The sequence below is a fragment of the Anas acuta genome, chromosome 4 (assembly GCF_963932015.1).
Source record: "Anas acuta chromosome 4, bAnaAcu1.1, whole genome shotgun sequence".
NCBI classification, from domain to species: Eukaryota; Metazoa; Chordata; class Aves; order Anseriformes; family Anatidae; genus Anas; species Anas acuta.
The window spans coordinates 67,484,283-67,509,905 of NC_088982.1; the positions used below are offsets into that span (position 1 = coordinate 67,484,283).

Genomic DNA, 25,623 nt, shown 5'->3' on the forward strand with positions numbered 1-25,623 from the left:
GCAGTTGCCTTTTTTAGCTCTGTGATTTTGTATTTGATTGTCTATTTGTTGGTGTTTCTATTTACTTACTTCTTTATAACCTTAAGGAAACTGTGAAGTAATATAAAACACATTAGCACTATGTCTCCAAAAAAAAACAGGTGATTGTTGTTCTGCTGAGGTGGAGTAGAAAATATCATTAGATAGCATCTGCCCTACAAAGGTTAGAAAAAATACAGAAGCACCATGTATGAAATACTGGATAATTCTTCTTTATGATGCAGCTGCAAGCCTGTAGATCTAGAGGAGGCACAGTTTTTAATATAGTTGAAGGATGAAGTTCTACCAAAAGTGCTGTGGGATTTATAGCAGGAATGGTCAAATGACAGCAGCTCTTCCCTTTCTGGGATCACAGCAGTGGGTCACAGAATCACACAGAATAGTTGAGGTTGGAAGGGACTTCCAGAGATCATCTAGTCAAACCCCCCTGCTCAAGCAGGATCACTTAGAGCATGTTACACAAGATAACATCAAGGTGGGTTTTGAATATCTCCAAAGAAGAAGACTCCACAACCTCTCTGGGCAGCTTGTTGCAGTGCTATGTCACCCAAACCCTAAAGAAGTTCTTCATATGGCAATGAAACTGGCTGACATTCAATTATTCAATACCCATTACCCCTTGTCCTCTCACTGGCCACCAATGAGAATAATTTGGCCCCATCGTCTTTACGTTATCCCCTCAGCTATTTGTAGAGGTTGATAATATCCTCTCTCAATCTCCTCTTTTTTAGGCTAAACAGGCCCAGCTCACTTAGTCTTTCCTCAAAGGACGGATACTCCAGTCCCTTAATCACTTTCATGACTCTACCCTGGACCCTCCCTAGAAGTTCTGTGTCCCTCCTGCACTGGGGAGCCCAGAACTGCATACAGTACTCCAAATGAGGCCTCACTAGGGCTGAGCAGAGGGGGAGGATCACCTCTCTCAGCCTGCTGTCCACACTCCTCCTGATGCAAGCTAGGTCGTGCAAGCGCTAAGGCAGGCTCCCCTTATACAGGTACCTGCAGGGCCTTTGGTAACACTTATTGTAGATCAAAATCCAGAACTGTCTGAATTGCTATGTTGGACTCTGGATTCCCTGGTAAAATAGATTTGCAGTTTGTTTCTGCTCCCAAGCCTTCCTGTTTACCCTCTGAGTAAGCTGGAGGCCCTACTCAAGGTCTTGAAAGAGGAGAAATTTTTCTTCCTCTTATACGTGGGGAGAGAAAAGAGACCAAGTACATATGAGAGTGGCCTACTTTCTAGTAAACTAAACTGTTTACTAATTTCTATCAATAACTGGAATTCTAGCCATAGACTTGCTGTCTCAAACTCCCTGATATGGGATGGGAAATGATCGGCATTTTCTCGAGGTACCTCAATTGCAGTCAAAAGTCCGTCTTTCTCATTGAGGAGCTTGTTCAAACTTAAATGATAGAAATACTACTCTGAATTTTGTAACATAGTTTGAAAACTACACCGGTGACTTTAGGAGGACCAGAAGCAGTCAACCCTCACAAGACCACATGAAACACGCAGAAGTCCCTCATGTGTTTTCAGCGTGCGGCTTTTGGTGCAGCAGAAAGCTCAAGGCTGTGCCTGAGGCTGTGGGACTAGAGCTGAAAGAGTTAATTTTCAAGTCCACCATGAGCTGTGTTTACTGATCCTTTCCTATTCCTTTGTGATAATTGGCACCTCAGATTCTCTACTAATTAATTGGGCTGCAAGGGGCAGGTGGCGCCATTCTATTTTGATAATCCCTGTCAGCAGTGTCTGTACAATCTCTTTGTTTAATTAAAATGAATTTGTAATAGGGGTGCATGAACTTGCAACAGTTTTTTTTTTTTTTCTTTCTTCCTTTCTCTCCCTCCTCTTGCTTTGCTTTGCTCCAGTGGGAGCTCGCTGCTGTGGGGCAGCTCTGTGCTTCTAGCACCACCGCATTCCTCTTGCTGTTGTCACTCTCAGGTTTCTTTGGAAATGCCTTACCTTGCTACACTTCCCAAGTTATAAGAAATATATATTGAAAGTTTTATTTTTTTCTCTCTTTTTAAGCAAGGAACATATCTGTGAAGAAATTTCAAAATGGTTTCCTACTTTAAAATTAAAAAAAAAAAAAAATCAGAAGGCATTGAATATTAAAATGATTTTGCTCCAAACTAAAATATTTAACCATTGAAACATTCATGTTTTATAGACTCATTGTTCATATATCTTTATGGCCCTGACAAAAATGTAGAGCAAGCAAATAAAAAACAATGCCACGAGCTTTGCCTATCTTAACTTGCGTCAGTTTGGGCAATATGAACAAGGGTCAACTGTTTTTAACAATTGCTCACTGAAGACAGATTTCAAAATGGAGAACTGAAAGTTTAAATTTGTGCTAAGACACGCACCATTTCAGTGTGTATCTTGTTATGATTATTAAAATTTGCTCGTGCCAGCTGCCAATGGAAGTTTGGAAACTTCACCCTTGAGAAGGCTGCCTGGGTTTGAAGGTCCCCTCCTCTTCTGAGGGCTTCCCTGTTGTTTTGTCTAGCTAATCTTCATGTTCCTGAGCAGAGGACAGACAGTTGCAGGAGTCAGAACAAAACATAGGATTTGTTTTACAAATACTTTAAAGTGATAGGAAGGTGAAGGATAGATGATGCAGGCTGCCTTTCCTGTTTGTTCTGTGCAGGAGGCATGCTGGAGCCTTGCAGAAATAAGAATCCTGATTTTGGCCAGAGTTTGATTGCTGAGAGATCAGTAAAGTGTTCTGTCAACCTTGCATAGTAATGTGAAAGTGCACATGTCCCTGGAATCTAAAAGAAAAACTGGTGCTGCCTTGAAGCTGAATTACGTTGCTGTCCCCTCTCTGTTTTAGAGGGAGCAGGTCAGGAGCTGATGGTGTTTACTCACTGCTTCTTCATGCTTGTTTGAATAGGGTGGGAGGAAGATCACTTTTTTGATGGCGTTTGTCTCAGCATTTCCTCATTACTCTAGGACTCTTGTAACAGGTACTTTTGTTGGTACACATGCTACATTCACTTGAGTTTTGTGTTGAATCCACGTGTCCAGCTCATTTTCCTGTGGTGTGTTTGCCAGTGATAGGGATAGCTGGGAATATCCCTGCTGAATACATGCAGAATTTAGGAGTTGTATTATGCCAGCCAGCACCATGATTCAGGATGGTTTTTGTGCCTTTTTTCCTAAGCGTTTATTTCCTGGAGGGTCTTCCTGAGATCCATCCTCCCTCCTGTTGGAGGCAGCTGGTGGCTCAGTGTGAGCAGGTCAAGTCAAACAAGACTCCCAGCATCTCTCAGTGGTCATACTATGTAAGGCAGCTCACATGCAAGAGATGAGGTCCTAAAGTTAGAGTGAAAAAATGTTTTAGGAAGTCTCAATTGTAATACTTAAATAAATAAATAAATTGTAGTGAATTAACTTTTTCAATAGGGGATGGAAGGATAAGCAGGCAGTTTTGTCAGCATTCCCCTGCAGTATTCTGAATGGCAGCACAGAGCTGCCAGCTTTTGTAATCTCATCAACAGCTTCCCAATAACTGCTCTCTGTCTGATATCCCTAGTGTCCACAGTCAAATGATCAAATGAAAATTTATGCGCTCATGCAAAACAAAAGAAAACTAGGTTTTCAGTTCTCATGATGTCAGGGAGAAGTTTGAAAACATAATTGCCAAAGGTTTGAAGCCTAGTGTGGGGAAAAAAAGGCTTTTACTATTAAATGAAAATATAACATGAACACATGGAAGGATAGCAGTATGCTTTTACCTCTTGAAAATCCCAATCGGCAAAGGTTTAGACACTTTTCCAAATGTGTAGACATTAGTGTGTAGCAATGTGGATCTTATTTCCACCCTCATAAGCTGTCTTGCTGCTATTTACCCTCTTGCCAAAAGGGCACAGCGTAATGCCTGCTTGGCATGGGAGAGTTTCAGTTCTCTTTCCTGGCATTTGATGAGCTTCACACTCAAAATAACTTTGGCAACAAAGTAAAAAAGAATCCCTGCATTTTTCTGGAACTGGAGATGTACCCACAGGTTTGCCTGTGTCACAGAAATTGTTGTGTTTTTCCTGTTGTAAAAATGTAAACGTGATACAAGAGTTTTAAAATGGGAAAAAATCTCATTGCACAGTGGCAAAAACAAAACAAAACAAAATCCTGAAGAGCACAGAAGGTCCAAACTTATTTTTTCTCCAAGTTGTCTCTGAGTGTAACAGTTAGTCTTCAACTCAACAGCATCTGGCCCTCACAGATGGTGTCTACCCAAGTGCAGTTAGGTAGCGAGGTCTGATAGACTCAGTAGTTGGCTCATCTCAGGTTTGCTCATGTCAGAAAGCAGTTTAGAAATGAACATTTTGACAACATCTCTGGTTTGCACTTGGGCCACACAGCGCCCTTTGGTACCAGCTTTATCACTCCTCTTGTGAAATGTTAGCAAGAGCAGAACACCAACTCAGTTGCAAAGTGTATCTTGCGGTATTTGAAAAAAATGTATGATTGCTGGAAACTGAATAAAAATTACTTGTGGTGCCATGTGTGTAAAGGATTAAATGCCTTCTGGGAACAAGGAATTCTTTATTGGAAACATGATTCTGTCCAAGTGCAGATGCCTTGAAATGGTAAATCCATTTTTGTGGTTTTTACATACTTACTAGAAAGAAGCCAGCGTTGCTGACGTGAAAGCAAGGAGTTAATACTTTCAAATGGTTCCATTTAACTGCACTTTTTTCTTCCTTGTAGATCGTGAACAATTCTTTTTAAGTTGAGGCTGGTGATGTACAAGAGGATGGTGGGAGTCTTTTGAAACTTTTATCAGGAGTAATTCCCACCTCACGATGTGTGAATATTAAGGAAAATCTGTTCTTCCCCTGGCCCCAGAAATTTAGCATTTCAGAGTGAAAATTATACCAGCTACACATTATATAGAACACCTATACTTGAGCAAGTAATGGGTGGGATAAATAAGACTGAACACCAGGAAAGACCCATATGGTCGTGTGGTGAAGGCACAGAAGAGGACGCACAAAAAGTTCAACAAATCAGTTGAGAACAATAGAAGTTCTCTTTTTACACACAAAGCAATTTGTCAAAGCCAGCGACCCCAACTGATGGGCATTAAGTAGCCAGTAAGTGTTCCATCTATTGTAGGTTATTAGTTAACGATCTATGATTAACTTTGTAGGTTATTACTTTAGTTCATTTTGTCTCTACTTTACAAGTAGTAGAATTATGACATGGCAAAAACTGGTATTTGGAAAGAGCCAATATAGTTGCAAAGTAGAAACTCTCCTGTTGGCAAGAAAAAAGTATTTTGAAATGATATTTTGATGAATCATTTTTGGGCAGCTGTTGTAGAGACTTGTACTGTAGAAACTACTTTCCTTCCTTGCAAGATCTCTGACCAGTTGAATGCTAATATATTCCCTTATATGTAGTGTCTGATGCCGAATTCTGTGAGCTATATGTTCAGCCAAGGCTGGTATTTCATGTGTGTTTCCTACTTGGCTGTCTATTTCCCTGGAATTGATTCAAGATAGGTCTTATTTGTGAAAGTCTCATGCCTTTTTTGTTCTGTGAGCATATTGAACTTAATCCCTGGTTCTACTGGCTATTGACTTTTATTTGTTTGTTGTCTTTTTTAAGGTCTGAGTGCCCTAAGCACTCTCCAGAGAGTGAAGCTATTCAGGGTCTTCTAGGAAAGTTCCCTTGAATGTATCATTTCAGTAAAAATTTATTGGGAAATAAATAAATGAAAGATCTGAGTCTTAAGGTAACAGCCTTATGGGTGCATTTATCAAGAATTCAGATCGAGACTAAAAAGCTATTGAAAAGATCGAGATACTGAATCATGCAACATAAAAAATTTTGAACAAGTATCACATGTTTTAGGTTTGCTTGGGTCATGGAAGAGATTTTTAGTCTAAGTTATATATCAGCTTTTTTTTTTTTTTTTTTCTTTTTCCCTAGGAGTTTTTTAGCATACCCTTTTTACTCCTACAAGCTGTCAGCCGCAGGATGTAACCTGGAAACTGAATAGCATTTGTTGTAGTAAAATTTTTAAACACTATGGTGACTGTGCTTTTATACTTTGACTGTATTTTTAAATAGCGCTTTTTAAATGATAAACAGTTGCCTCTTAGGGAAACATGAAAATAACATCTTGATTTGGTAACAGTTCTGAGAAATAACACTTCTTCAGTGTGTCTGGATTTAACAAGTTGCATAAATAAATTAAAAGAAAAAAAAAAAAAAAGCAGTATTAGTTCTGGGAGCCTAGCACAGATGTGACTGTTATTGTAGAATTATTGTCGTCAATATTTGGCAGAAAATCGGGGTTGCAGCCACTCTGGCAGCCGAGAGCGACCACACTTGGCCAGTTGATGTCTTGCCTTTCTCACCCCCACACTGCTGCATGGCCTCTTATGGCCTTTCTCATGCTCTTTAATTGTGTGTGTTGCTCTTCCCTGGCCAGCTCTTTTGCTTCCTTTGAGATAGCTTGCTAGTAGTCTCTAGCTTTGAGACCGTATTTGCATCACGCATAAAGTACCATCACAATCAATGTATGTTCTGAGTCACTGGGGCACTTCAATCCTGAAAGCAGAGTATTTTCATTGCAATAGTGGCTTCTTGGTTATCAGAGAAGCTCTATTTGCTATATTTTTCAATCTATATTTATCTATATATATGTATATACACATATATGTTTTAAGGTATATTTGCACATCATCGAGAACACTTAGGGCAGCATTTGTAGTGTTTAAAGAATTATCAAAAAAAAAAAAAATCAGTAATCCTCTATTAATTTGTGATTAGGGCAATCAAATAACTACGTTTCCTTATGTCAGTTTTCAGACGTATTATAAACTTGTGCAAGTTTGTAGGTGTGAAGGAAGCAAGTGGTACTGTTTTCTGTATATTAGGCTGTATCCTACCAGGGTAAGAGGGCTTTTCACCTAAGATGAAGAATAAAAACATCATTCAGTTCCCCTGTTAGAAAGTTGTTTGTGGGTATGGTGAAGTAGCTCTTAGGAACAAGAAAGAAAAATTGGGTCTAAACTGTTCATGTCATGTTACTTCAGCCACTGAATAGGGTTGTGGTTACTGCCCCATCTATCTGGGAAAAATCCCTTGCAGAGGTTTTGAAGAGATTGTAATCAGTTGGTAAGGCGATATGTTGAAAGGAGTACCAAAACCACTCTCAGAAATCTGAAGCACTAAAGAGAAGCAAGCAGTGGAGACAGAAACTGCAGACATTGCAACTCCTGTATTGATTTGTTTTTCCTGGAATTACAAATCCATTCTTCACTTAAAATTTGTGATCAGCAGGGGCTGGATCATCTGGTTTGCAATCTAGCCTCCACTTCTTCTCCCAAGGACCACATGCATGTAGGCAGGGAAGGTCCTTTCCCTGCCACCCGCTCTTGTGGGGGCTCTCAGAGAGCTGTGTATCTGTCATGTTGTGATACGCAGACTTCCCCTGTCAATGTATTGAAGACCTACTTGCACGGATACATGCCTTTTGGGTCTCTCAGCATGAAGGCAAGTCCTGTTGTGACCAAAAATAAGCTATCATCTCTGCTATCTTCCAGCATGATTGAACTGGGAAGCACTTTTCCCAATCCAGGATCTCTGTGGACTCAGGAAGTAAGGAGATTTTCATTATATGCCATAGCATATGCCCAGTGAGCTCCTGGATTTATAGATGAGCAGATCAGATCCCAGCACGTGCCTATGGAGATTTTTTGATCCTCAGTGATCAATACATAACCTGAGCTCCAAATCAGAAAGACCTTTTAACTGCAGTAGTTTGCTCATTTAATGATAAACGTCAGAAAGAACATTAGTAATAAAACAATAGACAACATCTCTAGTTTATATATGGCACCAACTAGTGCCCCTAAGCTACGCTTGAAATTCTTATCACAGATAATGCTGAGCTCCCTCACGGTGGTGGTTTCTGGGCTGATACAGTGGTAAAGTAGGATGCTGACAGATGTTTGGTCATTACTGCTTATCTGCTTCTGATTGCTGCCTTTCTCTCAAGGAGAGGTGGCAAGACCAGTGAGTGTTTCTTGTCTGCTTTGGCGTGTGCTCAGGTATCTTGCCTTAAGCTGCTGCTTTACGCTAAGCCCAGGTGACTTGTCTGAGAAATAGACAGAGTGAGGTGTGTGAGCCCTCTTCCACTCCATCTGGTGTTCTGTGAGAAGTGATAATGTTTCAATAAGGAGGTGCTGACTTTCTGTACTACTTCCAGAAATAGCAAAACCCACCTCAAAGGAGGATCTCTGCCATGTTCTGGATCAAGGAGATAGGAGGGGGCATTGTCATTACATTGACTTACAGTGTGTACCTTCAACAAATCTGTTGACTTAATCATATCTTCCTAGTTTTTCTTTAAAGTCATCCTTAGGGTTATTGAATCTTGGAGTCAAGGGAGTATATAAAGTGTTTTCAATTTGCTAATTTTCACAGCAGAATTTACCAAGTGTACGGATTTGTGTAGTAGCCTCTTCTATTGTTCATGCTGCAGCTCTGCACAGAAGTAACGCAGCAGCATCTTTGCAATTAGGAAAATAAGTAGTGGAGTTAAAGAAACAGAACCAATGCTTTGAAAATATTCCCTGGATTTCAAATAGAGGATGTTTCTTTAACACAGATCTGATTTTGGAGCTGGGAACAGGGAGTATATTTAAAGAGATGCCAGAAATATCTATTTATGTGAGACTGTGTGGTACAGTGGCTAGTGTTTGCAAGAAAAAAATGTAAACATCTTAAAGATAAAATATTATGTGCTTCCTTAAAAAGCAAAGGGTATGTAATTTGTAATGTTGTGTGCTTAAATTAACAGAGGTACGAATACACTGCTAATTAGTGTGACAATTCAGTGGAACTGCACGTCCTTATGAACAGCTCATGTTTCGTTCAGTTCTACTGTATGGTTCCACAGGATGATGTGGAAAATAATAAACACATTAACATAGCAGAGAGGAACAGTTAAAAAAAAAAAAAAAAAGACACAAAAAACCACGTTGGACTATTTCCTAAGTAGTTCTTAAACACACTGTCTCAGGCTGTAACACTTGCTCAGAATTGCTTTTGGAAGTTTCTTGCTTTAAGGTTAGGGGCATTATGTTCATGTATTGTGTAGACTGCCTGCATGAGTTGCTGCAAAGTTCATTATACTGCTAAGGCTGTCAGTGGTATTTATGGATATTCATGTGCAGTGAACCTTTGAACCTGAGCTGGTCATCTGAGCGTTGCTTGTAGTTAGAGTTGTGTTTATGCTTAACATTGGTAGCAGTATTTAATTGCTCCCTAGGAAAAATAATTGCAATTTGAACTCAGTCATATAATAGACATAGGGATTGTGAAAATGTCAAACGAACAGGAAGGATTGTCCTTCTTACATGAGTATTAATTATTATACTTTTGTTTTTAGACTCACATTTCCATGAAATGTTTGGCTGAGTTTGGGAATGAGTGTGGAACAAGTATTTAATTCAAACTTTGCCATGTTCCCTCATTAAAATCAGTAATGGCAAAAATCATGCTATGGAATTAATCCTATTTCAGAAATATTTTCCAGGCATTTTTTTTTTCATGTCAGCTGCAAATGGGAGAATGGGTAATGATGCCATTTTGCAATAGGGAGGAACGGAGAACTCGCCTTATACTCATCTGAAGAATTTCTAATTCAAAGTATTGCAATGTTATCCCTGCTAAAGTTTCAGTTCTCATAGTATAATATCAGATGAGAAAATCCTGCGTAACGTATGGTATGGCAGCAGAACTGTTACAGTTCTGCGCCTCGTCGTATACGTGTCTTCGGGGCTGCATTTTAGAGCCCTTCTGCCAGTGTAAAGAGAGTTTATATTTCTGTAACTCTAGTGGGGATTCCTTTGGCTTGACACAATCCCGGGAATGTCTTTCAAACCATGTACATACACAGAACAGATGGCTTTCATGGGAAGCAGGAACTACTGTTCAGCATGTCATTTTTTTTTTTTTTTTTGCATTTCTTGGTAGCTTTCTAACTTGAAATAATCCTTGCACAGATACTATATAATGGGAACAATGTCTTGATTCTCTCTTTCCCATCCCCCTATTTTTCTTTTGCTAACAAATTTGAGGAAAAAAAGCTTTTTTCACAATCGGAGGGTAGGGTTATTTCAAGCTTTACATTCAGTGACTACTATGAATTTAGCATTCAGAATGAATTCTGAATTATTGAAACTAAGCATTAGTGGGGAATTGGACAATACAGCATACTGTTCCCTTCCAGGCACCAATGCTATCTATCCAAAGCTCAGAAATGTGGTTATTGACAGACACTTAAATGCATATGAAAAATCCTCTTAGAATGTAATTCATTTTGCTTGTAATTTGATTATATGCTATCATTTTGTAATATCGTATGACATCAGTGTGTGATATGTTGTGACAGAACATCATAGGAGTGCATAACAAGGTAATTGAAGATCACATTTTATCTTTTAAGAATGACTCTCCTAATTTTCACACTCTTGCAGTTTAAAGAACTGTGACTATAAATGGATATTTAAATAATACACAGGTTGCTCCATGCAAGCATTGACTCATTAAATGTCTCTTTTCTTATAGCCATGCCTTTGCTAAGTCCTGTGGTCCTGCAGCAAATTAGCCTTTTTTGGTCACAGAATAGCAGTATGTCAAAGTATATCTGCTTCTCTTGTGTTACCCACTCCTCCACACCCTTGGCAATCTGGCAGTCAGTTTCTTATAGATTTTGTTGATATTTCCGTATCTTGATAAAAAGATAGGAACAAGGCGCCAGATAAAGGGCAACAACGCAACTTCAACTTTAAAAATTTGGTTTGTGGATTTCTTTGTAATAAAATCAGGATTTGACCTTGAAAGTGTTTCCTAGTTACTACAAAGACAAAGAACAGAAGCTGTAAGTTAATATTCAGCTGCCTGTACAACAATGAATTACAACCCAACATTAGAGAGAGAAAAAAAAAAAAAAAAAAAAAAGAGTAGTCTATTGTAATTCTTTTATTGAAAATGTATCATTGTGGAATTGTTACTTGGATACCACTCATATTCTTATGGAAATGTGTTTCCTTTTATTAGCGGGTCGATTTATTTGATGATATTACAGAAATGTAGGTTAATTTTCATCTACTAACCCAGTGTCATGTTGATACTATCCAGCTACATGTTTTCAATACGCATGTGGCTTCTAGTGTCTACTTCTTCTTTTCCATCTGAGCATTTGCAAGTGCTGAGGTTAAAGTATTATCTACAGGCAGAGAAGTAAATTAGCACATTTTAAGGAAGGTACCTACATAGAACATACAAAAAATATAGATGAACCAAAAATAATGAAAAATTTGGCAGAACTGAATTTAGATGCAAGAGGTACTTACAACGTTCACCTGAGTGAATATAATAGGAGATGAGAGAATAAAATGTAACATCTTCCTGAATCACATCCCTTCAAGTTAAAGGGGAATCTTTCAAGAAAGGAAGCAGCATTACTGGGTTCATGTTTTGGTTGTGTTTGATCTCATGTTTCCCATCAGTTTCTGGCTTTTCTTTGAGACTTTGAGAATTATCACAGTCGTGATGGCTTCAGGTTGGTGAGAGACAGTGAGGGTACCAGACTTGCCTCAGCACATGAAGTGACTGTACAGATGTTGCTGGATCATCCCAGCCAAAGAAAAAGTGCACATGCCACACTTCAGCCTCTGCCTTGCAAAGGTGGATGGAGTTGCACTGGAGGCAGGAAAAAATCATTGCAATTTCTGTTAGGTTTGGGACTTTACGGTGGGAGTCTAATGAGTTCCCAAGAGCCTCCTCTAGCACTCTGCCGAGTGGCTTATGCCAGTCTGGTGAGATTTCATGGCATAAGCATGTCCGTACGTTCTTGGTGCAAGGCACACGCTGCTTTTTGGAGACTGGGCAAAACTCCTCTTGTGGTGTCAGAGTTGCCAAGGGTCAAGCAGTTATTATGGGCAGCCCTTTCAGTGATGACTGAGGTCAGGTCAGCATCTTAAGACTTGGGTGATAATTGTCGCGCTAGTCTCTCCTGACTGAAACGAGCACTTATTTGGTTTGCAACGAGTGCGTGGGAGCTCAAGACGTCGATTTGCAATCTTCAGGTTAAGAGCATGCAAGAACTAAAACTATGTTGCTGCCCCATCCGATGAGGCTTATACAACTAATTGTATTTCATGGCATTTTAGGGAAGTGTACTATTTCTCCAGCCTGCAGGCCAGAGCAGTGTACTGGTGCCCTGCAGCAGAGCAGCTGGTGGAAAGAGATAGAGATTTGCATAGTGTGGAGATTTGTAACCAAGTCCGTCTTAAATGTGGTGCTCCAGCAATGCAAAAAGTCTTATCGGGAAGGTCCCAGACATGAGACCTATTCTGAACGGGGAGCGCATTGGCATTTGCTCCCCTCCACACTGAGATGTAGAGGCATCTTTCATTTTATGGGATTAAAAGATGTGAGCTTCAGTAGGAACTTAGGCTGCAAAACAGCCTGTGTTGTGTGCTCTGAAGGGCACGTGTTTGAAAGACAAATTCTGCACAGCCCTTAAAAACTGCCTTTAATGCCTATTCAAAGTGCAAACAGGGCAATCATCAAAAGGGACACATATATTTATAGGCTAAATAAGGCAACCAGCGCTTTGATCCTGCAAAATCCTAGCATAATGTTTTGCCGTGGGACCTTGTTCCTTCTGACAGCATGTCCTCAGTCCTGGGTCTTTCTACCACGACTGCCAGCAGGAGCGTGGGTTACTGCTGCTGTTGGTGGGGAACGTGCCCGCTGAGATCCCGGTTTGTGCTTACCAGCTAATTTTACACAGGCCACCCTAGAGCTGCTGGAGATGAATAAATCACTACAGAGCTGTCCTGGATTTAAGCCACTGAAAAGCCCCTGAAAATGTTTGTTATCCAGATACCTGAGCTGGCTAGCCCCTTCTCCTATTTGCAGACTTTAAACTGTTTTGGATGTTTTGCATTGCTCCTTTTGGATGAGTTTAGGCAGGCAAGCTGAAAAAGTATTTTTTGGCTGTTGGAACGGGAAATGTGCATTTGCCATTTAAGTGCATGTAAATAGGGACAAATCCTATTAAACTGTAAATGATGAGACTATGTACAGTGAAAGAAGACCTGACCATTCGGATAGAAGTACTTGGTGCTGTAACTTTTTATTTTATTTTTATTTGTAATAAAGCCTAAAAATTGTTCCTGCTTCCCTGTAGAGCAATTTAAGACATCCCAGCTTTTCCTACTGCCACTCTTACTGTGTCACTGAAATCTGCTTACCACCAGGACTTCTGGGTCCAGAGCTCTCCTCAATGGAGATCCCTCTCCTTGAGGGACCTCAGTAATCCCTCAGTTGTTTCAGGACACCCATAGCATGGTTTGGAAGATCTAATAAGAGGCGTATCTATAAATAGCCACTGTTGTTTCACTCTGTTCCTTTTGGGGAGGCTCTTCTCCCCATCTGGTGAATGGCTGAGATGGATGAGTGCATGCAGGGAGAGAGATTTTGAGAGATTTTTCTACATTTAGACAAATGTATCTGTAGGTAAATGAATACATTTAGCATGTAATTCATTTCACACACAGGAGATATTAAGGATTATATTGTAAATGCTGTGGGTTTTATTTGTTTGTTTTTGTTTTTAATAGCTGTAGAGACAGACAGACAGCAAAGAGAGCTGCTGCATCTCTGTATCTGCTCCAGCTTTGAGCAATGCTTTGGCTCTGCTGCGCTTTCAGGTTGATGAGGTTTGCACTTTGAGGAGGGGTTTGGATGACTTTTTTTTTTTTTTTTTTTTTTTAATGAGATGGTTTAAACAGCCAATCCTTGCTGCACTCACCCAGGCTAAGGAAATCCTGTATGAACTGGAAAGTGTTAGAAAGGATTTAATGAGATTATCATGAACTGTTACTTCACAAAAAATCTTAAACCCCCGAGCAGCTGTGCTGTGTAACTGGGGACAGGTGAAGGAATTTGAAGAACTAAAGAAGCTGTCTACTTATTTAAAGAGGCAGAGCCAAGATTCGTTGTATTTAATAGTCATGTTAGCTAAGAAAACTCAAGCCAGCAAACAAAACCTTCCTCTGAGAGGGGAGCTACTGTTGAAATAAATTATCTTAAAGTGTATAATTATTTTTAGTACTATTACAGAATCGATACTGAAATTACTACTTGAAAATTCACTAGCCCAGTGTAGCATAAATGTTTCTCCTTGCCTTCAAGTTCAACAGGGCAGTCAGATGTGATTCAGAGATGTCATACTGTGTCCATGTCTTGTTAGAGATTGCTTTGAGGTTTTGATGTGTCTTCTGTTGTAACACACAACATTTAGTAGCAATGGAGTGAAAAAGGCTTTTTTTTTTTTTTTTTTTTTCTTTTTTCTTTCTCCTGTTATTCCATAATGTGCTTGTGGTAAACCTGCAAGTACAGATGAGAATGTTTCAATGACAAGTACTGCTTGTGCTCTTTGCAGAGTTGAAGCCACAAAATGCAATTACTGTCTGTGCGTTCGGTGACTTCTGTGGTCTTCATGCACCTGTCATTGAAGGAAAGTTATAAATAGTGGGTGTGTGTTATGGCGTTAATCTCCTAGGAGGCCTGGGTACCGAAGAGCAGCGTGGTTCCTCACAGTGATCTGCTGCTGAGAGGTCCAAGCTAGAGCAGTGTGATTGCAAACAGACTGACAGGTTCTTTGCTCAGTTAAGAGGAAAAAAAAAGGAAAAAAAGGAAAAAAAAAAAAAAAAAAAAGGTAGTTTGAGCTGGAAATGGTTAACCAGTAAGAGGTTTGTAAGAGCAAAATCTGTTATGTGAGTATGTAGTGTTGGATTTATTTTGGCAGATACCTGTCTTGAATTTGTAGGACACTTTCCAAATCCACCAGAAATGCAGTTTTTGGAGAAAAATATATATTATAAAAATTCTTTCTCCATTTTTTGTTTGGGAGAACAGTTAGGATACTGAAATACAAACTGTGGTGAAAGGACCTTTGGAAATACGAAACTGTGATACTACTAAGATATTCATAGAATCATTTAGGTTGGAAAAGACCTCTAAGATCACCTGGTCCAACTTTTAACCTAGTACTGACAAGTCCACCACTAAACCATGCTACTAAGTTGTTCATCTACACGTTTCCTGAAGACCTCCAGGGATGGTGGCTCAACCACTTCCCGGGGCAGCCTGTTCCAATGTCGCACAACCCTTTCAGTGAAGAATTTTCTCCTAACATCCAACCTAAATATTGTGCCAAGAGACTCCGCTATAATTTGGTGAGAACAATCTATTTTATAAAAACATTATCTATTATTTTTATGCGTGCTTAAAACCCATTTACCTAATTTTTCTGGGTTACAGAAGTCAAAGTTTACTACAGAGTGGTTTATTGACATAAACTTAAACTTGGTGTTTCATGTGCTCAAATTTCTGCATTGGCTAGCGTTACAGGCACCATGCAACATCTTCATCCATTTCTCCTAGCCAGGCCAGAGGGCTAAATTTAGGTTTCAGCTTCCCATGGGAGCCTGGCTGTTGTGACCGGGAGGACAGCTTCCTACCTTGGGTACTGTAAAGGGGTCCACAGAAGCTGCATGCACAATAGTTATATCTTTGTTACATGCTCTACAAGAGAGGAAAAGTAAAGTCCTGAGAAAACTATGTGAATGATTTTAAAAGAGTTATTTGAGGTGCATTAGGGTAGTTCCAGACCTCTCCTCCTCTCTGTACCCAACCATTATGCCTAATCATCATCCGCCATTGCTCTTCGCATTCTGTGGTCTTGCAGCCTTATTCTGTAGTATGTTTAGAGGGGAAGGAGAATTGGGGAGGATTTTGGAGGCATGGTGCTCTGCTGTGTTAACCAGGAAGGCAGTGATAAGCAACTTCTGGAAATTGTTTTTGGATATATTAAGCTTTGGAGGAAAGAGTGACTTCAGAGAAGGACAAAGTAATTACCTAAATCAGTTTAGATCAGAAAGAATCGAGAAAAGCTGAGAGACGTTTGCTGAAGTGATATGACTAGGTGGGTTAAAGTATCTTTGACAGTTGCATGTTGTCAAATATGAAATCCTGGTATACTTCGTCTGTGCTAAATTAACTCCGAGTACAAAAAATATCCTTCCTATCTTCCTGATAAAGTCAATGAAATCTTCTGCTTTGAGGTGAGAAAAGCAAACAAAGCATTCGATGCCAAACAGATAGAGCTGGCTTCTGAAAGTGGCTGCGTCGCTCAGTGCCACATCCTCTCTAGGATGTTTGTATCTGACCACTCCAGCTTATAAAAAGGTGCAGCAGGAATAGGTGAGTGACTAAAACGCTAGATGAACCATCTTCCTCAGGAGAGAGGAATTTAAAATCTGGGGGCACGCTAGAGAGGACTTTGATAAGAGGAGACAGAAGGAGGAAAATAAAATAATACATGTAAAAAAAAAAAAAAGGCAAATTGGATTCCTCCATTTAACCTTTTACATAATAAAAGACAGGAGACATCCCAATTAAATTAAAAAGCGATGCGTTTAAAATATAATAAAAAGCAAATTCCTTTTATTGGAGACAGGAATACGGACTAACCAAGCTGTTGGCCTGATCCAGCATGTCCGTTCAGAGACTGCTGTGGTCTATGACCTTTTGGGGATGCCTTTAACTTTTGTAGCTAGGTGAGTTTTTGTTTTGCCACTGTCTGAGACATCTGGACACTGGCCTACTCTAGATCAGAAGCTAGATAATGGAGGTGAATGTACTGTGATGCTGTGCTCAGGTGTTCGGCTTCCAGTTTGTGAGGGCTCCCACCCAGACTTTAGGGTGCATGGGGAGGATAATAATATTTAAAGGCCAAGGTCATGATGAGCACCCTGGAAGTAGTATATAGTGCTTGGGGTGGAGGAGGACAGACCTGTTTCCATACCTCTTGTTTTCAGGGTTGTGTTTCTTAACCCAGTGTCTGTTATAAAAGTCATAAGTAAAGTAGAAACTAAATGGAATGACATTATTTGAGAAGCTTTGATTCAGATTAATTCAACATTTCCAATAAATGTTTCCAAAAAATGCATTTCCAACAACAACAACAAAAAAAAAACATCAACAAAACAACAACAATAACAACAACACATTTCCAAAAAAAACTTCCAAACAGGTCTACCTACAAAACCGTAACTTTTAGGTGCAGCAAAGTGCAAAGTCCTTCTGTGCAAGTTCTCCTTGTAAGATTAGGCAGAGTATGACAAAACACTATACGTAATTGTTTCTAGTTTAGTCAGATGCATCCAAACTCCTTTAACTTTCATTAATAGATGCTTTCCTTTTACGATGCTGGCTCCTTATTGAAGTATAGTTGGTCTAGCAAGGAGCTTTAGTAAAGGTGAAGGTGCATTCTTCCCTTGCACATTTAGATTTTAATCCAGCTTGTTTGTAAAATGTGCCTTTATTCTATAATGTGGTAATGCATTTCAAACAGAGAAATGAACTTTTAATGGGGTTGGCACCTATATGTGTATCTTTGTGTGTATGCTCATATTGGTAAAAGGAGAAAAAAAACACAACAAAAACAAAAATGACCTTTATTTTCATCCAAAGATTAAAAGCATATACTAAAGCTTATAGTAAAAGGCTTAAAATAATAGACTTATCTTTACCCTTCCCCCAAAAATACAAACAAAAAAAACAACACCACCACATATTAGGCTGTGTAGGACCAATTACTAAGAAAGGAAGATTGTTTTTTAAAACTTTGATCCAAATGCCACTAGCCACAAACTTTGTATTGACTGCTTTGCTTTAAGACTTAGCTCAGCTTTATAGGCAGAACATGGATTGAAATCTCAGTACTTGGTTAGCATTAACCATACCCTGACCCCAATTTATGGTGAGATTGGTGGTTTGGTGTTCATATTTTAAAAATAATGTGTTGCAACACTTGACGCACAGCCACAGCAGGTCATCATTAGGAAACACACCTCCTGAAAGTGTCCAACCTACTGCTGAGAATGGCTTAAGAGGAAATTTGGAGAAGCTGGTAGTAGATTTTTTCATGCTGTCACCTCGGATATTATCCCTTCTGTTGGAAGATACTAGATCTTTTTTGTGTCTGAAAACCACCTCCTTCAGAGTAAAGTACTGAAGTCTCAAGAGAAAAATATTTCTCCCCCGGTTTAATCCAAAGGTCTCTTCACCTCTCTTGGCAGTGTGCTGTTCCTTCCTTTTCTCAAGGATCAGTCCCTTTTGACGCATAACTGAGAAATAGTTTTAAGTTAGGAGGGGGGAAAAAGGGGGGGGGGAGACTTTGGATAAGCCATAGAGCATTCCCATCATGAAATACATTATACCATGAACATCGAGATCTCTTAACCTGCACTCCATCAATGACAGCATCTAAAACTGAAAAAGAGAGAACACACTTAACTGTTCAGAGCATCCTTTTGGCTGATGGATGCATTTGCTATTTATTTCCAGCCCTTCAAAAAATGCCTGTAGTATTACTGCTGGAGTTGTCAGCTGTAGAAGAAAGTACGTTTCCATGGTGTAAGTAGGTTTCAGAGTTAACAAGCATGTACAAGCAAAGCAAATCATACCTTGTTTGAAGAGTCATTTCATGCTGTCTACAGATATGGGAAATAAATCATGTCTGAGAGAGCTAGATATGATGGGGGGGAAGGGCTATTTGTTTACATAAATGCTTACAGTCTGCTTTGTCTGTAAGGATGATACTCCCTGAGAATTTAGACTTTATAAATTAAGTTGGGCCCTGCTCTTAAGTACATTTTAGAACAGCACATGCATCATCTGCTGTGTGCTCTGATTTCCTACTGACTGCATGTCATAATTTAAAATAAACGTGCGGACTGAAACAGAAGGTTTAGCAAACTAGTTGTAATTCTCATGAAATCAGGAAAGCTTAAACAGAGGTGTCAGTCATCACAACAGATTAGGCGTTTCAGTGGTTAGCTATGCTTATAATCCATTGTAAAAAGAATAAAAAAAAATATGTGAAAAATATCTAAAAGTATTTGCATAAGATTATGTGTGATGAACAATAGGTTCATGTATTCCTAAGGCTGAGATTTACCTTCATGTGTTTTGAAATGACTCCATTTTTAGGAATTATTTTTAAAAAATGACTTTTTTGTTTGTTTGTTTGTTTGTTTGTAAATACGTGAGGAATAAAATAGATTTATTTCATTTATTTATTTTTTTAATGAGCTGGCAAGCCCTTTGTTTACCTTCCCTCCTCCCCACCACCTCATCTTCCCCCACCAAATTTGTTAAAGACGAATTGTTGTCCATGGTAACTGCAGAGAATTTGTTGAAAAGCACACTTTTAGAAGACAATGGACCCCAAATATACTGTGGCACAGCTTTAAACTTTATTAAGTCTGTCTTGGACTACTCTCTCCTCTCCCAAGCTAAATGGAAGAAAAGTTTGGCAGCCTCCACGCTGTGAGCGTGATTGATGCCCAGAACATCTGAGGGACTTTTGTGTCCAGCGTGCTCTCCATGAGTGCATAATGTGTGAATACTCAAATAAGGTCAGCCCTTATCACATGTAATCTAGGCCTGAAAGCAGATCAACAGTGACAGTCATACCCCATAAGTGAGAACACAAATCATCCTTGCATGCTTTGGACAAGCTATGGGATTTTCTCCCTTCTTGCTTCCATTTTACCCTTTCCAAACTGGGGGGAGGTGACAGAGCAGAGGGCAAACTTTGGCAGATCTCTGCAAAACAAAACAAAAAAACATCACCACAAAAAAAAAAAAAAAAAAAAAAAAGTAACCAGGAGAGAAAACATGCCTGGAATACTACAGGGCTCCTTGAGCCACGCCACAGGGGGATGGGGGCTGTTTGCAAGGCGATGGTGTCCCCGTGCACTGGGGCTGCTGCTGCCCAGCATCGTGGAGTGCCCCGCAAGTGGAATGGGAGGGAAGAAACTTGGGCAAAAGATGTTCAACTCGCTTCTCCAGCATCTTTTTAAGAGTCTTTTCAGAGATTTCTAAGCATGTCAGGGCTTTTGTTGTCGTCCTACCCCTGGGTTTGAATGCCCCAATTTTTCAAAGTGGAGTGAAAGCATCTTTTTGTTCTTTTTGAGTTTGTGCTCTGTGAATAGGGATGCTATGTTTCAGCACAAAGCAAGTGAAAATATTAGCGAATAGTGTCTTAAAGAACTTGTTTCTGCCAGCTTTTGTGAAGAAAGCATCAGTAAGCAGGTTTCATATGAAGGGAGAGCCTTCCATTTGCGGCTATTACGTACTGTAGTTTAAATGCTGGATTGTTGTCTGAACTGGGGGGGGGGGGAGGGAAGCAACAGCAGTGAAATGTTGTTAATTTAGACTTTATTTGTGCTTTGGCTTAGAAAAGTATTTTAATGGGCAAAGAGCTTTTGCAGAACACAGAATATATTAAAAAAATAGCATAATTAGCAGGAAGAAATCAAAGATACAGTTACATCATTGATGACATTAACAACTATGGAAACAATGATGTCACCCCCTATGATGTGGGAATATCTTTTCCACATTTATGATATCTTGAAATTTTTCCTTCCAGTTTTGGAAATACAACATCCCTATCAGTACAATAATTTGCAGTACTTTTGCTTGTATCCTATGCAAAGAATAAATGTTATAATGCTGAATTATTCCCCAGGACTGAGGGGAAGCTCCATGAACACTAACAGCCCGTCTAAAAGTCTTGTAATTATAACACATTATTGCTTGCCTCATTTATTTATTTATATTGCTTTGTGCTCTAATACCAACAGAATTACTCTGCCCCTTGTTATAAATGTACAATAAAAAACATTGCTTAGTTGCAGCTCACACCTTGAGCTCTGAAGGCATCAGAAGAACATGAGCAAAATGTCTCTCTGCAGTCCCTCTCTTTCCTTTGCTTCCCATAACTGAGGTACCACATCTTTGCTCAGCTGAGTGGGGCAGTATTATACACATTAAGGTCAGAAACACTCGAGTTTTGGATGGGAGGGAAACCTCATGTGTCCTCCCATCCATGACTACTGTGCCTCAAACACACATATAATGCTTTTTCTCTCTCTCTCTTTTTTTTTTTTTTTTCCTCAAAAGCAATCAAGACATATCTTAAAGTAATTTATTCTTTCTTTTTGACCACTGCCCCAAGGAGAAATGCAACTTGATAGCCATGTATCTTGTATGAATATGCAATGAAATGTAATTTAAGCAAATACATCATTGACTGTCTGAAAGAGTCCTCCTGCCATCAGCACCCTAACAAATATCTATTAGGCACCGCTGGTTAGTGCTGAAAAAGAGCTTGATGAAATCCAGTTGCTTCTACGAGGTGCTGTACTTTTGTTAATTTTTGTATTCCTCCTTCCAGATCTCTGATTTCCTTCAGTGGAACAGGCCAGTTAACCCTGGCTGTCCCAACACATGTTGGCTTCAGTTTCTCAGCCATGGTTCAGCTTTACAGATGTGTTTGAGGCTCTTTCTATCAAAAGCTTTGACCTCACTGCTGCACTCTTGTTACTTAGTTCTCTGGACAGATACAAACTTGAATCAAATACTGATTTTTAAACGCTTAGGTTTGCATTAGCCTGCTTTTTTTGTACCATCCTAAAAGCATCCTGGTTAGATTCCCCATACTTTTAATGACAGCCTTCCAAATTCAGACATTTGCAGCTCTGAATTTATCTAGTCATGTATATTCACAACTGGGCTTTGTGGTATCTATCCCGGGTGTAATATAATAATAATTCTATGATAATATCGAAATAATTATATTGGTGCATTTTGCAGTCTGAAAGGTTGATAATATAAGGTTGATAAGCTGAAGGAGTGGCATCCTACGCTAGGTGTATGCGGAAAGATCTGCTCTGTAGCTTTTGATGAAAGATGTATGGCATGAGGCGGTTGGGGATTTTTTGTTTTAGTAATAGATGGTGTCATCACCATTTTAAATGGTGTTATCACATGCTAAGACATTACTCTAAGGGTTTTGTTGTGCTTACATGGGAGCTTGGGAAGGACACATCAAGCATTCTTTTTTTGAACGCAGCATTTACATTAAATATGAACTTTAAGATAATTTTTCTGATGAAAATTGATACCAGCTGTGGAGCAAATCTGTAATAGGACTCCTATTAGAAAATAAATAGGTTAGATACTAACATGTTGACTTATTGCTACATATTCTAATGAAAACACAAGAGACAGAAAAATTATATTCCAGTAAATGATGTATTCCATTTCTGTGCATAGAGATGTATGTTTGTAAATGCCAAACGGTGTATCAATCAACCCAGCAATGGAGTTTTAAACGAGAGGATGAGGAAAGAGATAATGAATACCCCACATCACTCAGAAGGCAAGAGTAATGCTCGCCATGCTCACAATGGCTGGGCAAGGCTGATGAACACTTCGGGCAGACAACTCTTAGTTATGTAAAATTGAATTTTGCCTTGCTATTACTACATATTGCACGACAAGTGACAGGCAGCTGCTGCAAGAGGTTGTTTCCATTTTGCTGAGCATCATCCAGGATGGGGATCTCCCCAAGAATTTGGCTGCCAGGCTCCCGGTAGCTACGGGAGCATGGCACCAGTACCAAGCTGAGCATGCATAGTAAAAAACAAGTGAATAAATCCACTATTCTCACCCATTTAGAGCAAAAATGAGTGTTTTTTGTTAAAAATTACTACATATCGGTATGGAGTTCATTTGCAAATGTCAAGTGAGTGATGTCCCTGCTCCTCCTTTTTGCTCGGTGGCAGTGTCTATCCTAGCGTGCCCATCCATCCGCCCCATCGTAGGTCGTAGTGCTGCGTGCGGTGTTTTGGGGCACCACGTGCCTTTTGCTGGGGAGCCTGGGGCACATCCCTGTGCTGCTGCGAGCACTCGTTGAGGGGTGAGGAGCTGGGTCACACTGCGGGCTCTTTCACAGCAAGAGTTGAGAGACTGAAAACTCAATTTTCCCGAGGCAACGCGAGGGGCGCGGGGGCTCCGGCGGCGCTGCGCGGATGGATGGCAGCGCCTGAGCGGGTCCTCGCTCCGCCGCCCGGGGCAGAGCCGCCGAGAGGCTGCCTCGCCCTCCTCCTCCTCCTCCTTTTCTCCCTCCTCCTCCTCCTCCTCCTCCTCCTCCCTCCCGGCTGCCCAGAGCCCCGGCGCAGCAGCACGGTCGCGACCCCCGATCGCGACGGGGCCGGGGCTTCCCCGGCGTGAGGCTGCAGGTAGGTGCGGGGTCCGGGGGGGGTCCCTTGGGGCCGTGGGGGTGCAGGGAGGGGGAAGCTAGGAATTGAATCTTCCCGCGGAAAGCTCGGGAAAAGTTTCTCTCGTCACCTCTGTCAGCAGCCGGGGTTCTTTTTTTGTTCGCTCCGCTCCTGGAGGACGGGCTGTAAGACCAACAGGCGTTGTGTGCAGTGGGAAGAGCCAACTTGTTCGCGCTGCCGTCCGAGCAGGAAAGCATCACGCTAATTATGACCGAGAATGCCATATTTACCCATCGGGAAGCAAAAAAAATTGACTTAGCTAGTAGGAAAAGGGGGCACTTCTTAGCAGTAAACAGACGGTAATAAGGCGGGATTTTGATTGACGGCGCAATCATAGTGGCTTTATTCTGGAGACTCAACTCTTATGAACGTATTTACAGCAGCCACCTTTGGAAACAAGTTCACTAGGCAGCCTCCGAGATGGCATGTTTTCTGTGCTTTGCAAACTGCTGATAGAGGTGTGCTTCATTCACGTATACGTTCGCTGGGAGGAGGAAACTGCTCTTTGGAGAGACTTTTTTTTTGTTAAACGTAGCATCTTTCAAAAAGTCACACATAATTTAATGAGACGTTTGATGGCTTGGCTTGGATGTTTTCATCAGGAAGCAGTTAAGCTGAGTATTGCATCTGAAAAGGAAAATGTACAAGCAAGTTGTTTTTTTTTTTTTTTTCCCTCCGTTAATTAGTCAGCTGCATTTGCTAAACAGTTAAACTTTCCGTGACCTCACCTACAATCCTTCAGTATCCAGCATGAGCTTTGCTGGTGCTTCAGATGACTTTACTCTGGCTTCCTGATACGACGTGAACCAGCAGTGCCCCGGTGCAGCCCATCTGTCCAGCAGGCTTCCCTGTGGGAGGAAGCAGCCAGGGTGGCCGTGGGAGCAGCTGGGCTCCAGGAGCTGCTGGGAGCAGGATTCGGGGCTGCAGGAGTCTGTACTGAGAGTCAGTGCTGACATTCGGGTTCAAACCTGCCATCCTTGGTTGATTTTCAGTTCTTTAACCACTGAGAGTGATGTTCTGTGGCTGATTCTTGACTGAGTGTCTCACCCATTTTCAGCCTCCACTCCTGAAGCTTGTGTAGGAGGCGCAGAAGTGAGCACGCTGCCCTGTTCTGCACAGCACGAGCAGATCGTGCAAGCTCTCAGTGATATTTCAAACCTACTGGAAACCCCCTCCCTGCTTCTGTTCATCCTAAGTGGTACTGGCTGAGTGACCCAATTGCTGTCCCACCTGAGGGGCAGTGGATGTTCTTGCAGGGACCCCTCGCTACTCCATCAGCACCCTCTGCTGCCGAAGCAGGGAGTGCAGCTGGGGCTGTGCACAGCTCCCCCGAAACCAGGAGCTGGCCATAAACGTTTATGAGTTTTATTAGCTTCTCCATTCCCTTTTAAAATTTTGGTGGGTAAGCGGTCTGACAGTTTTTTTCATGTCATCCCTTGACAAACAAGTGGCTTCTTAGAGTCATCCACGCCACGCACACACACATATATGTATATATATGAAATATGTGCTCTTAAAGACACCAGGAATTTCCGTGTGATGCCTGACCCTGAAGGCAGTCAGATGTATTCTGACATACGAGCATCTGTGAGGGCATGGTGAAGATCTGTAAAAGAAATGCAGTGGGTTGCTGGAGGATGTGCACAGAAAACTTCTCCTCCTGCCTGGAAGAAACTAAGATTTTTGTATCTCTGCTGAATTCTCAATGCACAGATCAGCATTCAATGGTTACTCCAAAAGACAAGATCCTCTATGTTATGTCTTACCAACACTGTAGCTGCAAGTGTCAGTAGGAGATTCCCAAGAGCAGGGTTTGAAATCCAGCTGCTCAGGAGCTCAGTTTGCACTGGAAATGTGCTCCTAACTTCCCATCAGTCAGGAGTCAAATCTTGACTTGATTTTTGAGCGCTTGTACAAACTTTTGAAAATGTAACCAGCACAGGGATTTTTGCCTTTCTGAGGACTGCATGCTTCTTGTTTGCCAGCATGGCTCTGCAGAGAGGGGCTGGTGCTGGGGAGACAGCGAGGTTTCCTCCTGCAGTGCTCTCACCAGCTCCATGCCCTCCTCCTAGGGGCTGGACAGGGGTAGATGCTGGCCACAAGTCCTCTCAGCAATGAAAGAGAGGCAAAGTGATAGCAACTGAAGCTGCATGCTTTCAGATAATTTTAGGAGATAAAATCCTAGAGAAAAAAAACTTGCAAAACCTTGTGCTGTTAAATGATATTGCTAATGTATTTATTTATTTTTCATTCACATGGCTGTAACACTTGGCTTCCTCCTGCCATTTGGGTTATGGGTCAGAGTCCCATTGCTCTAGGCAGTTTCAAGGCCAATTGTTA

The 25,623-nt window shown here is 40.8% G+C and overlaps 1 protein-coding gene across 5 annotated transcripts in view; it reads left to right on the forward strand.

The window, feature by feature from the left end:
* BMPR1B (bone morphogenetic protein receptor type 1B) overlaps positions 1-25,623 on the forward strand; it is a 259,932-nt gene that overhangs the window by 154,452 nt on the left and 79,857 nt on the right. The window contains exon 1 of one of the 5 annotated variants that reach the window (XM_068681769.1): positions 23,006-23,244. The exons of the other annotated variants lie outside the window; for them this stretch is intronic. The gene's annotated coding sequence lies outside the window, so the exon portion shown is untranslated. Of the gene's footprint in view, positions 1-23,005; positions 23,245-25,623 lie in introns of those variants that run through there. 5 annotated transcript variants of the gene reach the window in all.